Source organism: Grammomys surdaster, unplaced genomic scaffold (assembly GCF_004785775.1).
Source record: "Grammomys surdaster isolate TR1022 unplaced genomic scaffold, NIH_TR_1.0 333, whole genome shotgun sequence".
Classification (NCBI taxonomy): Eukaryota; Metazoa; Chordata; class Mammalia; order Rodentia; family Muridae; genus Grammomys; species Grammomys surdaster.
The window spans coordinates 1,757-14,804 of NW_021604752.1; the positions used below are offsets into that span (position 1 = coordinate 1,757).

At 41.8% G+C, this 13,048-nt stretch overlaps 2 pseudogenes; both read left to right on the plus strand.

Annotated features, from left to right (window-relative positions):
• The first annotated feature begins 646 nt into the window (after nucleotides 1-646).
• LOC114630207 lies at nucleotides 647-2,380 on the plus strand (annotated as a pseudogene).
• A 2,705-nt stretch (nucleotides 2,381-5,085) lies between these two features.
• LOC114630202 overlaps nucleotides 5,086-13,048 on the plus strand; it is a 34,885-nt pseudogene continuing 26,922 nt past the window's right edge.

Genomic DNA, 13,048 nt, shown 5'->3' on the forward strand with positions numbered 1-13,048 from the left:
GATGACTTGGTCAAGGAAGAAATAAAGAAAGAAATAAAAGACTTTTTAGAATTTAAGGAAAATGAGGACACATCATACCAAAACTTGTGGGACTCCGTGAAGGCAGTGATAAAGAGGAAACTCATAGCTCTAAGTGCCTACAAAAAGAAATTGGAGAGAGCACACACTAACAACTTGACAGCACACCTGAAAGCCCTAGACCAAAAAGAGGCAAATACACCCAAGAGGAGTAGAAGGCAGGAAATAATCAAACTCAGGGCTGAAATCAACCAAGTAGAAACAAGAAGAAGTATACAAAACATCAACAAAATCAGGAGCTGGTTCTTTGAGAAAATCAACAAGATAGATAAACCCTTAGTCAGACTAACCAGAGGGCACAGAGACAGTATCCAAATTAATAAAATCAGAACTGAAAAGGGAGACATAACAACTGAAACTGAGGAAATTCAAAAAATCATCAGCTTCTACTACAAAAGCCTATACTCAACAAAACTGGAAAATCTGGATGAAATAAACAATTTTCTAGACAGACACCAAGTACCAAAGTTAAATCAGGAGAAGATAAACCATCTTAACTGTTCCATAACCCCTAAAGAAATAGCAGCAGTCATTAAGTCTCCTCACCAGTTTCCACCCGGACTCTGCCATGTTGAGTCTTGTGGGGCGTGTGGCCTCGGCCTCAGCCTCTGTGGCCTTGCGGGGACTCAGCCCTTCGGCGGTGGTGCCACTGACGCACCTTCTACTGCTAGCTGCTCCCGCTGGGGTCCATCCTGCCAGAGATTATGAGGCGCAGGCGTATGCGGCCCCGAAGGCAGGCACCGCCACCGGGCGAAACGTGGCAGTCATCGGCCGTGGTGAACGTCCAATTCGATGAGGGCTTACCACCTATTCTAAATGCCCTGGAAGTGCAAGGCAGCGACAGCAGACTGGTTTTGGAGGTGGCCCAGTGTTTAGGGGAGAGCACGGTCAGAACAATTGCTATGGATGGCACTGAAGGCTTGGTTAGGTGCCGGAAAGTACTGGATTCAGGGGCACCAATCAAAATTCCTGTTGGTCCTGAAACCTTGGGCAGAATCATGAATGTCATTGGAGAACCTATTGATGAGAGAGGTCCTATCAAAACCAAACAATTCGCTCCTATTCATGCCGAGGCTTCTGAGGTCAGAGATGAGTGTTGAACAGGAAATTCTGGTGACTGGCATAAAGGTTGTGGATCTGCTGGCGCCATACGCCAAGGATGGGAAAATCGGACTCTTCGGAGGTGCTGGTGTTAGAAAGGCTGTACTGATCATGGAGTTAATCAACAATGTTGCTAAAGCCCATGGTGGTTACTCTGTGTTTGCTGGTGTTGGTGAGAGGACCCGTGAGGGCAATGATTTATACCATGAAGTGATTGAATCTGGTGTTATCAACCTAAAAGATACCACTTCCAAGGTAGTGTTGGTATATGGGCAGATGAACAAGCCGCCTAGTGCTCGAGCCCGGGTAGCTCTGACTGGTCTGACCATTGCTGAATACTTCAGAGACCAGGAAGGCCAGGATGTCCTGCTGTTTATTGACAACATCCTCTGCTTCACCCAGGCTGGCTCCGAGGTATCTGCCTTATTGGGCAGAATCCCTTCTGCTGTAGGCTACCAGCCAACCCTAGCCACTGACATGGGTACAATGCAGGAAAGGATCACGACCACCAAGAAGGGATCTATCACCTCCATGCAGGCTATCTATGTGGCTGCTGATGACCTGACTGACCCTGCCCCTGCAACTACGTTTGCCCATTTGGATGCTACCACTGTGCTGTCCCATGCTATTGCTGAGTTGGGCATCTATCTAGCTGTGGATCCACTGGACTCCACCTCTCGAATTATGGACCCCAACATTGTTGGCAGTGAGCATTATGATGTTGCCCGAGGGGTGCAGAAAATCCTGCAGGACTACAAGTCTCTCCAGGACATCATTGCCATCTTGGGTATGGATGAACTTTCTGACGAAGATAAACTGACTGTGTCCCGGGCAAGGAAGATACAGCGCTTCTTGTCTCAGCCATTCCAGGTCGCTGAGGTCTTCACAGGTCACATGGAAAAGCTGGTGCCCCTGAAGGAGACCATTAAAGGATTCCAGAAGATTTTAGCAGGTGACTATGACCACCTCCCAGAACAAGCCTTCTACATGGTGGGACCCATTGAAGAAGCTGTGGCAAAAGCTAACAAGATGGCAGAAGAGCATGGGTCGTGAGTGGCCCTTTAGCCAAACTCCGCACTCTGCACTGACCTCTCCATGCTGAGAGCTCAGTTTTCCATGTAGGCCACACAGAGCCTGATTGAAGATGTGATGTACTCTCTGAAGAGCATTTAAAGTTTTCAATAAAGTATATACCCCTCAAAAAAAAGTCTCCTCACCAAATAAAGCCCAGAACCAGGTGGTTTTAGTACAGCATTCTATCAGCCATTCAAGGAAGACCTAATACCAATTCTCTTCAAACTATTCCACAAAATAGAAACAGAAGGAACACTACCCAATTCATTCTATGAAGCGACAATCATACTCATACCAAAACCTCACAAAGACCCACAAAAGAAAGAAAACTTCAGACCAATCTCCCTTATGAATATCGATGCAAAAAATACTCAATAAAATTCTCAAAAATCAAATCCAAAAACACATCAAAACAATCATCCATCATGATCAAGTAGGCTTTATCCCAGGAATGCAGGGATGGTTGAATATTCAGAAATCCATCAACAGAATCCACTATATAAACAAACTCAAAGAAAAAACCCACATGATCATCTCGCTAGATGATGAGAAAGCATTTGACAAAATTCAACATCCCTTCATGGTAAAAGTCTTAGAAAGATCAGGAATTCCAGGCCCATACCTAAACATAATAAAAGCAATAAACAGCAAGCCAGTAGCCAACATCAAACTAAATGGAGAGAAACTTGAAGCAATCCCACTAAAATCAGGGACTAGACAAGGCTGTCCACTCTCTCCCTACCTATTCAATATAGTACTGGAAGTCCTAGCCAGAGCAATTAGACAACAAAAGCAAGTCAAAGGAATACAAATAGAAAAAGGAAGAAGTCAAAATTTCACTGTTTGCAAATGATATGATAGTATACTTAAGTGACTCCAAAACTTTCACCGTAGAATTCCTAAACCTGATTAAAAATACTTCAGTGAAGTGGCTGGTTATAAAATCAATTCAAACAAATCAGTAGCCTTCCTTTATTTGAAAGATAAACAGGCCGAGAACCAAATTAGGGAAATGACACCCTTCACAATAGTCACAAATAATATAAAATACCTTGGTGTGAATCTAACTGAGCAAGTGAAAGATCTGTACGACAAGAACTTCAAGTCTATGAAGAAAGAAATCAAAGATCTCAGAAGATGGAAAAATCCCACTCTCGTGGATTGGCAGGATTAATATAGTAAAAATGGTGCTATGGTGTGAATGTGTATCCTAACAGTTCATGGATAAGAACTTCTTCCCCAAATTCACATGGATGGTGTTTGGAAATGAGACCTTTAGGAGATAGTTACGGTTAGATGGAATCATGGGATGGGCTCATAATAGCATTGGTGGCTTTATAAGAAGAGAAAGAAAGAGTTAAAGTCTAGGAGCATGAACTCTCTCTATTGTGTGATGCAACAAACATTTAGTCACCAGATGCAACTCCTTCATCTTGAACCCTTTAGTTATCAGAACTGTGGGCTGGATAGTTACATTGTTTATAATTGCCCAAGTCTGTTGTTTTTTGTTATAGTAACAGAAAATAGATGAAGACATTAAGCACTCTGTAAGGAAACTATTTCTGAGACTTGGGGTATCTGAGTAAAAGAATAACTTCAGGTCAGAGAGTGTGGCAGACAGACTGTAGGAGAGAAAGCGTAGGAGAGGAGGGGAAAGGGCAGGAGTAAGAACAATGTGTGTGGAGCTGGGGTGCAGCTCAATCAGTCGAGTGCCTTGCCCAGTATACATACAATCCCTGATCAATCAATCCCCAGCGCCACAGAAATCAGATGTGGTAGCACATACCCATAATCCAAGCACTCAGGAGGTAGAGGCAGGAGGATGGGAAGTACAAAGGCATACTCAGCTACGTAGTAAAAGGCCAAACTAGGATACATGAGTTTCTATCTCAAACAAAGAATAAATATGTAAAAATGCTATCATAAAACCCACTAATTTGGATGTTAACCTAATATCTCATTTAAACTCTCTTGCCCCAAAAAAGCTAAGCATGATGGCACATGACTTTGATCTCAGTACTCAATGGGCAGATCTCTGTTAGTTTAAAGACTGCCTGTTCTAAATGGTGTGTGCTGAACCAGTCAGGGCTGCACAGTAAGCCTCTGTCTCAAAAGGAAAAAAAAACAGAAAGGAAGAAAGAAAGAAAGAAGGAAAGAAAGGAAGAAAGAAAGAAAGAAAGAAAGAAAGAAAGAAAGAAAGAAGTCAATGTTGTGTTAAACAGTAAGGTTGATGATGTCATTCACTCTTGATTCTAATCAATCCCAAAGGAAAGTTTTCAGGCTCTCAATAGGATATGATGACTATGATCTCTTTCTTTCTTTCTTTTCTACCTTCCTTCCTTCCTTCCTTCCTTCCTTCCTTCCTTCCTTCCTTCTGTCTGTCTCTCTGTTCTGTCTTTCTAAGACAGGCTCTCACTATGTGTGACACTTTTGGGATCCTGATAGATGTGGCCTCTTAGGGTTCAGGTAAAATGTGTTTCTGGGTATTGGGAGATGACATTGAGCAATCTGGATGGTGGGCTGGGAGCAGTGCTGGGGCTACTAGAGAACCCCAGAAAAAAATCAGGGTATTCCACTGGAACCTGCTTCATTCCCTGGGAATGAAGGCAGAGAGCAAGGAGAAGCCACAATAGAAGGTTTGCTACAGAGCTTGACATGACTGGGTGTTGGACTTGGAGGATTGGAAGGAAGATCTGAAGTTAGCCTATCTGTTTGCCTAGTCAGACTGGCCTTGGGGATGCCAGTGAGTGCAGGCTGCAGTTGAGTTCTGGGATAAAGCCATGAGTAGGAGGAGGGAACTGAGGAGAAGAAGATGTATGCGGTCTGCCAGAAATGGAGCAGGTGGGCAGAAGGTGGCCACAGCTAGATTTGGAGTGGCCGAGTGAGTGGTGAAGATCTGTGGTTAGTGTTAGTATAAGTCTGAACCCACTTAAATAGTTGGGACCACTCCAACCTCTTTTTCTTTTCTCTTCTGTTCGCCATTTCCCCCGCTTCTCTCTCTCTCTCTCTCTCTCTCTCTCTCTCTCTCTCTCTCTCTCTCTCTCTCTCTCCCCCTAAATAAATCCCCTCCTGTGGAACCGAATCGGCCTCTGCTGTTGTCTGTCCAAACTGCAACCGGATTCTTACAGTTAGCCTTGTGTGTAATTTCAACATGTTCATCGTGCTTCTAATTATATGTTATATCAGCATTTGTCCTGTAGGTTCATAGGAAATTCAGTTGCTTCATAATTTAAGGACACTAAATGCCACTTACAACTAGATACACATACCCAAAGAACTATTACAACTTTTGAATATGAGGCAATCTTTTTGAAAAGTAATCATATTAAGACTTAAACTTCTGGCTTAGAAAATATTAGGTATTTGGGGACTTTAAATTTTGGTAAAAATATGTTAATGTATGTAACAGATTCTTTGTCTAGTTTGAAAAATTTGAAAATTTTCAATCTGGAGTATAACCAATAACAATACTTTCTAAATCAGTATTCTTTCTTCCAAAATTAAATTCTCTAAACCTTACTGTAAACACGACAGGCAGTTTGCCAAAAGAAGTTAGGGAACTAAAAAATTTAGGAAACCTCTTAATGGATCACAATAAACTTAATTTTGGGGCTGTGGAAATTTTTCAGTTGCCCAAAATAAAAGAACTTCCTCTAGCTGACAATAAATTGGAAGCCATTTCACCCAAAATTGAGAGTTTCAAAAAACTCGGGCTGCTTAACTTTGATAATAATTTATTGCAAAGCATACCAAAGAAAGTTTCCCACTGTGTAAATTTGGAATCTCTTAGTCTTAGTGATATTAATATAGAAGAACTTCTTTTTTATCTCTTTTGTCTTTAGAACATTATATTTCATAAAAGACAATGATAAAAAAAAGTACAAACATTTCTATGAGAAGTAAAACAAGACAAAAAAGAAAACAGCAAGAAATCACTAGCATTTATGTCAATGCACTTACATAGAAGTATTCCATATCACAATAAATAATTTTGAGTATAATTCCACTTTCCAAAAAACACTGTGACCGTTTGCTTCTCAAATAACAAATCTGCAAACCCAAGGCAAGAAATCTAGAGTGTTATTTATCTGAAAGGTAAATAAAGAAACAGGACAGATACAATGACACAAAAATCTGCTTCCCCCCAGGGAGTCTTCAAAGGGACAATACTGTATACATAAACCTTCTATTTTCTTTTACATTGGTTTTCAGTATCAACTGGAATAAGAGCTTTTTGTTTTGTTTTTGAGACAGGGTTTCTCTGTGTAGCCCCAGCTGTCTTGCAACTCATTCTGAAGACCAGGCTGGCCTTGAATTCAGAGAATCTGCCTCTGCTTAGAAGAACTTCCTAAGAAAATATGTTGGAGGCTCTATTAGTTTCAGTGTATCTAGTTTTATGTGGAGGTCCTTGATCCACTTGGACTTGAGCTTTGTACAAGGAGATAAGAATAGGTCCATTTGCATTCAGAAGAACCAGCACCATTTGTTAAAAATGCTGACTTTTTCCCCACTTTTTCCCCTTTGTCAAAGATCAAGTAATGATAGGGTTCATTTCTGGGTCTTCAGTTCTATTCCATTAATCTACCTGCCTGTCTCTGTACAGATACTGTGCAGGTTTTATCACTACTGCTCTGTAATACAGCTTGAGGTCAGGGATGGTGATTCCCCCAGAAGTTCATTTATTGTTAAGAATAGTTTTTGCTATCCTGGGTTTTGTGTTATTCCAAATGAATTTGAGAATTTCCTTTTCTAACTCTATGAAGAATTGAGTTGGAATTTTGATGCAGATTGCATTGAATCTGTAGACTGCTTTTGGCAAGATGGCCATTTTTACTATATTAGTCCTGCCAATCCATGAGCATGGGAGATCTTTCCATCTTTCTGAGATCGTCTTTGATTTCTTTCTTCAGAGACTTGAGGTTTTTGTCATACAGTGTGGGACTGCTTAAGGGTATCTTGGTTCTTGGTTGGGCGTGGGCCTGGAACCCCAAGAATTCAAGGGAAAAACCGCAGGTGTTTGGCCACGTTCCTAGAGGCCAGGGTCCTCACGCACAGTCTAGTCTCCATGGATTTACATTGTTCAGTCACATAGGTCATTACAGCCCCTCCCAAAGTGCACAGTGGAGTACTACTCAGCTGTTAAAAACAATGAATTCATGGAATTCGTAGGCAAATGGATGGAACTAGAAAATATCATCCTGAGTGAGGTAACCCAGTCACAAAAGAACATACATGATATGTACTCACTGATAATTAGATATTAGCCCAAATGCTTGGAATACCCAAGATACAATTGACAGACCACATGAAGTTCAAGAATAAGGAAGACCAACGTGTGGGTGCTTTGGTCCTTCTTAGAAAGGGGAACAAAATACCCACTGGAGAAAATATGGAGACAAAGTATGGAACAGAGACTGATAGAAAGTCCATCCAAAGACTGTGCCACCTGAGGATCCATCCCATATACAGTCACCAAACAGACACTATTGTGGATGCCAAGAAGTGCATGCTGTCAGGAGCCTGATATAGCTGCCTCCTGAGAGGCTCCGCCAGAGCCTGACAAATACAGATGCAAATGCTCACAACCAAACTTTGGACTGAGCACAGGGTCCCAATGGGATCCCCAGTGGAGGTATTAGAGAAAGGACTGAAGGAACTGAAGGGGTTTGCAGTCTCATAGAAAGAACAATAGTATCAACCAATCAGATCCCACAGAGCTCCTAGGGACCAAACCACCTACCAAGGAGTACAAATGGAGGGACCCATGGCTCCAGCTGTATAAGTAGCAGAGGATGGCCTTGTTGAGCATCAGTGGGAGGAAAGGCCCTTGGTCCTGTGAAGGCTCCGTGCTCCAGTGTAAGGGAATTCTAGGGTAGTAATGTACACATCCTGGAGTTTTCAGGCAATCAAATCACACATGTTCCTATAGAAATAAAAACAAAACTGCAGCAAAATAACAAGAGTTGAATTGAGTTATAACAATAGAATGTACTTTACAGTGGGGTTTTTTGCTTTACAGTCATTCAACTACTTGAGTTTTAATGGAAATTATATTTCATAAATTCCTGTGGACATATCGTTCAATAAGCAGCTGCTTCATTTAGAGTTGAATAGAAACAAACTTACTATATTTTCAGAACATTTATGTTCTCTCATTAACCTTGAATACCTAGATCTTGCTAAAAAACAAATAAAGACAGTCCCACTCTGTATCTCTGCTGTGGTATCACTCCATGTTCTCATTCTGTCTGATAATAAGATTTTCCCAAGGGAACAGTGTTCTTTAAAAAGCTTTCAATTGCTTGATATTTCAGAAAATCAGTTACAGAAAATACCTTCAGAAATATTCAAACTGAAAAGTATCCAGAAGTTAAACTTGTCAAACAGTGATTTCACATATTTCCCATTGAACTGTGCCAACTTCAAACTCTGGAGGAGCTGGATATAAGTCAGATAAGTAGAAACAAGGTAAGAGTACTCTTCTGGGCATGGAGGGGAGGGAGTCTAGGGGAATCTCAACCTGAAGAAGAGGGTACATGTGTCCTGGTTAGTTTTATGTCAATTTGACATGAGCTAGAATCATTAGAGGGGAGGAAGACTCAATTGAGAAAATACCTCCATAAGATTAGGTTGTAGACAAGCCTGTCCAGTACTGTCTCAGTCAGTGATTGATGAGGGAAGCTCCAGCCCATTGTGTGGTGGTGGGGTTCCCATCTGGCCTGGTGGTCCTGGGTTCTATAAGAAAGCAAACAGAGCACACCATGAGGAGCAAGTCAGTAAGCAGCACCCTTGCATGGCCTCTGCATCCGGCCCCCAGGTTCCAGCCCTGCTTGAGTTCCTACACTCGATGCTTTTGAAGATGAACTATTGTATGGAACTGTGAGTGAAGTAAACCCTTCCCTTCCCAAGTTGCTTTTGGTCCCAGTGTTGAGTCACAGCTATACTAACTGTGACTAGCAATATGCTACTGCTTTTATGTGTATTTTAAACTGGCAACATGTCTTATGTTTAAAAACATGGCTTAGAGACACGACAACTCTACACTAAGGTTTTACAGGATATGTCATATAAATGCAATGTGAAACAAAGAAAATTTTGTAGATTACTTTCTATTTAGTTCATTGGAGGATTCTTCAAATTGTGTGTGTATTTTATATGTACGTATTCCTGTGGGTGTGTGCATTGATTTATATAGGTGTATATGGGTGCATATGTGTGCATACATGCATGTGGGTACATGAGGTTGCATGCATGCAGAAACTAGAGGTGTCCTCTTCAGTTGTACTTCATTTTTGCTACTGTTGCTATAGTTGCTGTTTGCAAGATGTCAGTATGAAGCCCTGACATCTCTGGTACTTGCTGTGTAAATCAGGTTAGCCCTGAACTCACAAGAGCTCTGCCTGCTTTGCTTCTTCTTGATAGCTGGGATTAAATGTGAATGTCACCATGCCCATTGTTTCTACTTCATTTGTGCAGAGAGGTTCTCTCACTGAATTGCTCTCACAGGGAGCTTACAAATTGGCTAGTTTAGTTGTCCAATAAATGTGCCTCCACCTCAGCTCAGGCTTATGTGGCCTTTATAATGTAACACCTACTGGGTAATACATTTTCAGTGATCCTACCACGTGAGTGGTTTGCAGCCTAAGCAATGAAATGAAGATTGAGACAAGTTGTAGTAAAGTAGCTTTTGAAGTAAAATACACGTTTTGGTTCTGTAATATAATTACCAGCTAATTTGACTAATTTCCTGGAAGTACATTGATTCTCTCTTCCTGTGTCTAGACTATCTCCCTAACGTTCTCCTTCTCACTAACTCTTTCTTTGACCTTATCACACACTCTTGTCACACACATAGTCCCTATTACTCTAGTTCCACAGTTGGCAACTTTTCCTGGAATTTCCAATGTCACTTTCTCTGCACTTGTCCATGACTAACACATGCCTCGTTTACTCCAGCAACCACCTACATGGTGCTCTCTGACTTATTTTCCTGTTTCATCAGGCTTTGTCAGTCATCAGACTTCATTCCAGATGATGATTCTCTTTTTTATAATGCCTGTTTTATGTATGTGATTATTTTGCTTTGATGTATGTGTGTGTGCTGCATGCTTGCCTGGTTCTCATAGAAGCCAGAAGAGGATGCTTGATCTTCCAGACTGGTGTTAAAATTCCTTGTGAGGGCCTCCCACTAAATTTCTCTCACAGGAAGCTCACAAATTGACTAGTTTAGTTGTCCAATAAATGTGCCTCAGCTCAGACTCATGAATTGCCATGTGGGTGCTGAGAGCAAACTTGAGGCCTTCACAAGAGCAGCAAGTGCTCTTAACTGTGGAGCCAAACCTCCAGCCCCTGTGGGGAATGCTTTCAATGTGTTGTATTTGGTATGGTGGTGTCTTACTGTGATCCCAACACTCATGAGGCTAAGGTAGGAGCATAGTGAGTTGATGCCCGACCTGAGATCCAGAGCGACACTCTGTCTGAAAAAGAAGGTGTTGCTGTAATTATTTAAACCAGCGGCATTCAATCTGGCTTTTCTCAATCAGCCACCATGTTCCCTGGGTGGTGGCATACCGCCACTGTTCAGTTCAGCCAGCGCATCAGCACAGGCGACCAAAGACACCGGCCCTGCCACCCATGAGATGCCAGTGTGGGAGATGGCTCTGCCAATCTTCCATGCTGCTTTCACAAGGCTGGGCTGTGCCCAGACCATCCTGCCATTCACACGGGCCTGGTAGGAATGAGACTCTAACGCTTAACGATTATCCAAAGGCTTTATGTGTTTGGTAATGCTCAATAATAAGATGTCCACACAATCAGAGGTGTAACCCAATATCCAACCTAGATATATCTACTACCTTTGACTGCTAGAGACAGGTGCATATCTGCTTCCATGTTCCCCTCTCTCTCCTCCTCTCTCCCCTAGCTCCTCCTCTTCTTTCTCCTCTTCCTATCCTTACTCCTCATCTTCCTCTCCTTACTCCTCCCACCTTAGCTCCTCCCAACTTCTGGGAAAAATATCCCGCTACAAGAAGGAAGAAAACAGGGAAGAAGGAAGAGAGAGGTAGGAAGGGATGGGGGAATTCATGATTGAAGGAGCTGCCAAAAAGCTCCAGTTAAAGCCTTTACGAGATCATTTCAACAGTCTTTAGATGGAGAAGAATTATTTATAAGAATCTCTGTTAAGAAGAATATCCAATGTGATTGAAAATGTCATTTTGATAGAATGGAGATGGAACATGTAAAGGGTTAGTTAATGTACTAGCTGATCAATAGCCAACCATCTGAAGAAGAGGAATCTGGTTAGTCACAGAGGTTCCACTGGGCAAAGTGATGATTGCTCAGCAGGACTCTGCTTTCAACATCTGTTTCACCATCTTCTCAGAGCTCTCTCTTCCTCTGATAAACACTGAGCACGTATTTAAAGAATATTTTACCAAATATGGTTGCTGCACAATATTTGATCATGCTGTGAACTCCAAGATCATGTTATCTACTAAAAATACCTGTTTCTAGTTGTGCTGTGGCTCATCTCTTAGCACACACCATAGATCCCAAACAATGAAGGCAAAGTTAGCTTTTAGAAGGAAGCACTCATATTTGAAAGTGACATCTAATTAAGTGGCAGACAAAGTAATGAATCAGAGAAATATTAGACAGAATAAGATATGTCCAACTTTCATGAGAGAGAGAGGCAAGAGAAGCTACTTAAGAAGGCAGTACAGAGAGAAGGAGAGGAGATGGACAATTTTGGGTGGGTGTTACAGAGACAGGTTGAAGAGCGAACAATCTAGACACAGGTGAAGACTGAAAGACCAAGGGAATGAGAAGGAGCCAGAAGATTAGAACAGATTTCTAGGAGCAGAAAGTCAGAGGCTGATAGAGAAGCCAGACTGAGTCAGTCATCTTGAAGAAGAGTTTGGGACTGAAGAGCTGAGTGGAACAAGCCAGAGCTCAAAAAGCACAAGAAAAGATGAGCTTATTCAGCAGAAAGCTCAGAGACTAAAAATATTCTAGGCCTAGATTAGATTGTATGAAGGCTACAAGCTTCCAGGCTAGGCCCAGGTTAGCAGACAGATGTAGTACACCTCAAAGACAACAATTACTACAGGAGAATAAAAGTTACACACAGTGGCCATGTCTTTAATCCCAGCTTGGTGGGGGAAGTGGGGAGCAACAGAAGGATCTCTAGGAGTTTGAGGCAAACTTTACATATGTAGTTCCAAGGAAGCCAGAGCTACATAGAGAGTTATTGTCTTAAAAAAACAAAAATTAAATGTTCAAAAATAATATTTATTTGAATGAAATTCACTAACAGACCTGTCCACCTGTATTGATCTTATTCCTACTATAGAAGCTTGAAAGTATTACATAGTCTTACTTACTCACAAATAACTGAAGTGTCTCTTCTCTACACAGGACACCTCCTCACTAGCCATATTTATGCATGATGTTACTCTTGCTTTATACAACATACTTTAATCCCACTCGTTCATATGTGTGTGTGTGTTTGTGTGTGTGTTTGTGATGTGTCGTGTGTGGGGGGTCTTTATGTATGTGATATATGTTGTGTGTGTATGTATGTTTGTAATGTGTATATGTGGTATGTGTGTATGTCTGGTGCCAGGGAGGGGGAAGATCCAGCAATGTCCATGTCCTTTAGTAGAGACAAGGAGTTGGAGAGGAAGAAGCGTGTCAGGCATGGGTACTAGGGGAATCCTGACTGACTGGCAGTCAGAGTGCTTCTTTATTTATACAGAACTCCGTAGGCAGGGATTGGTTCATGTCCTAAGACATA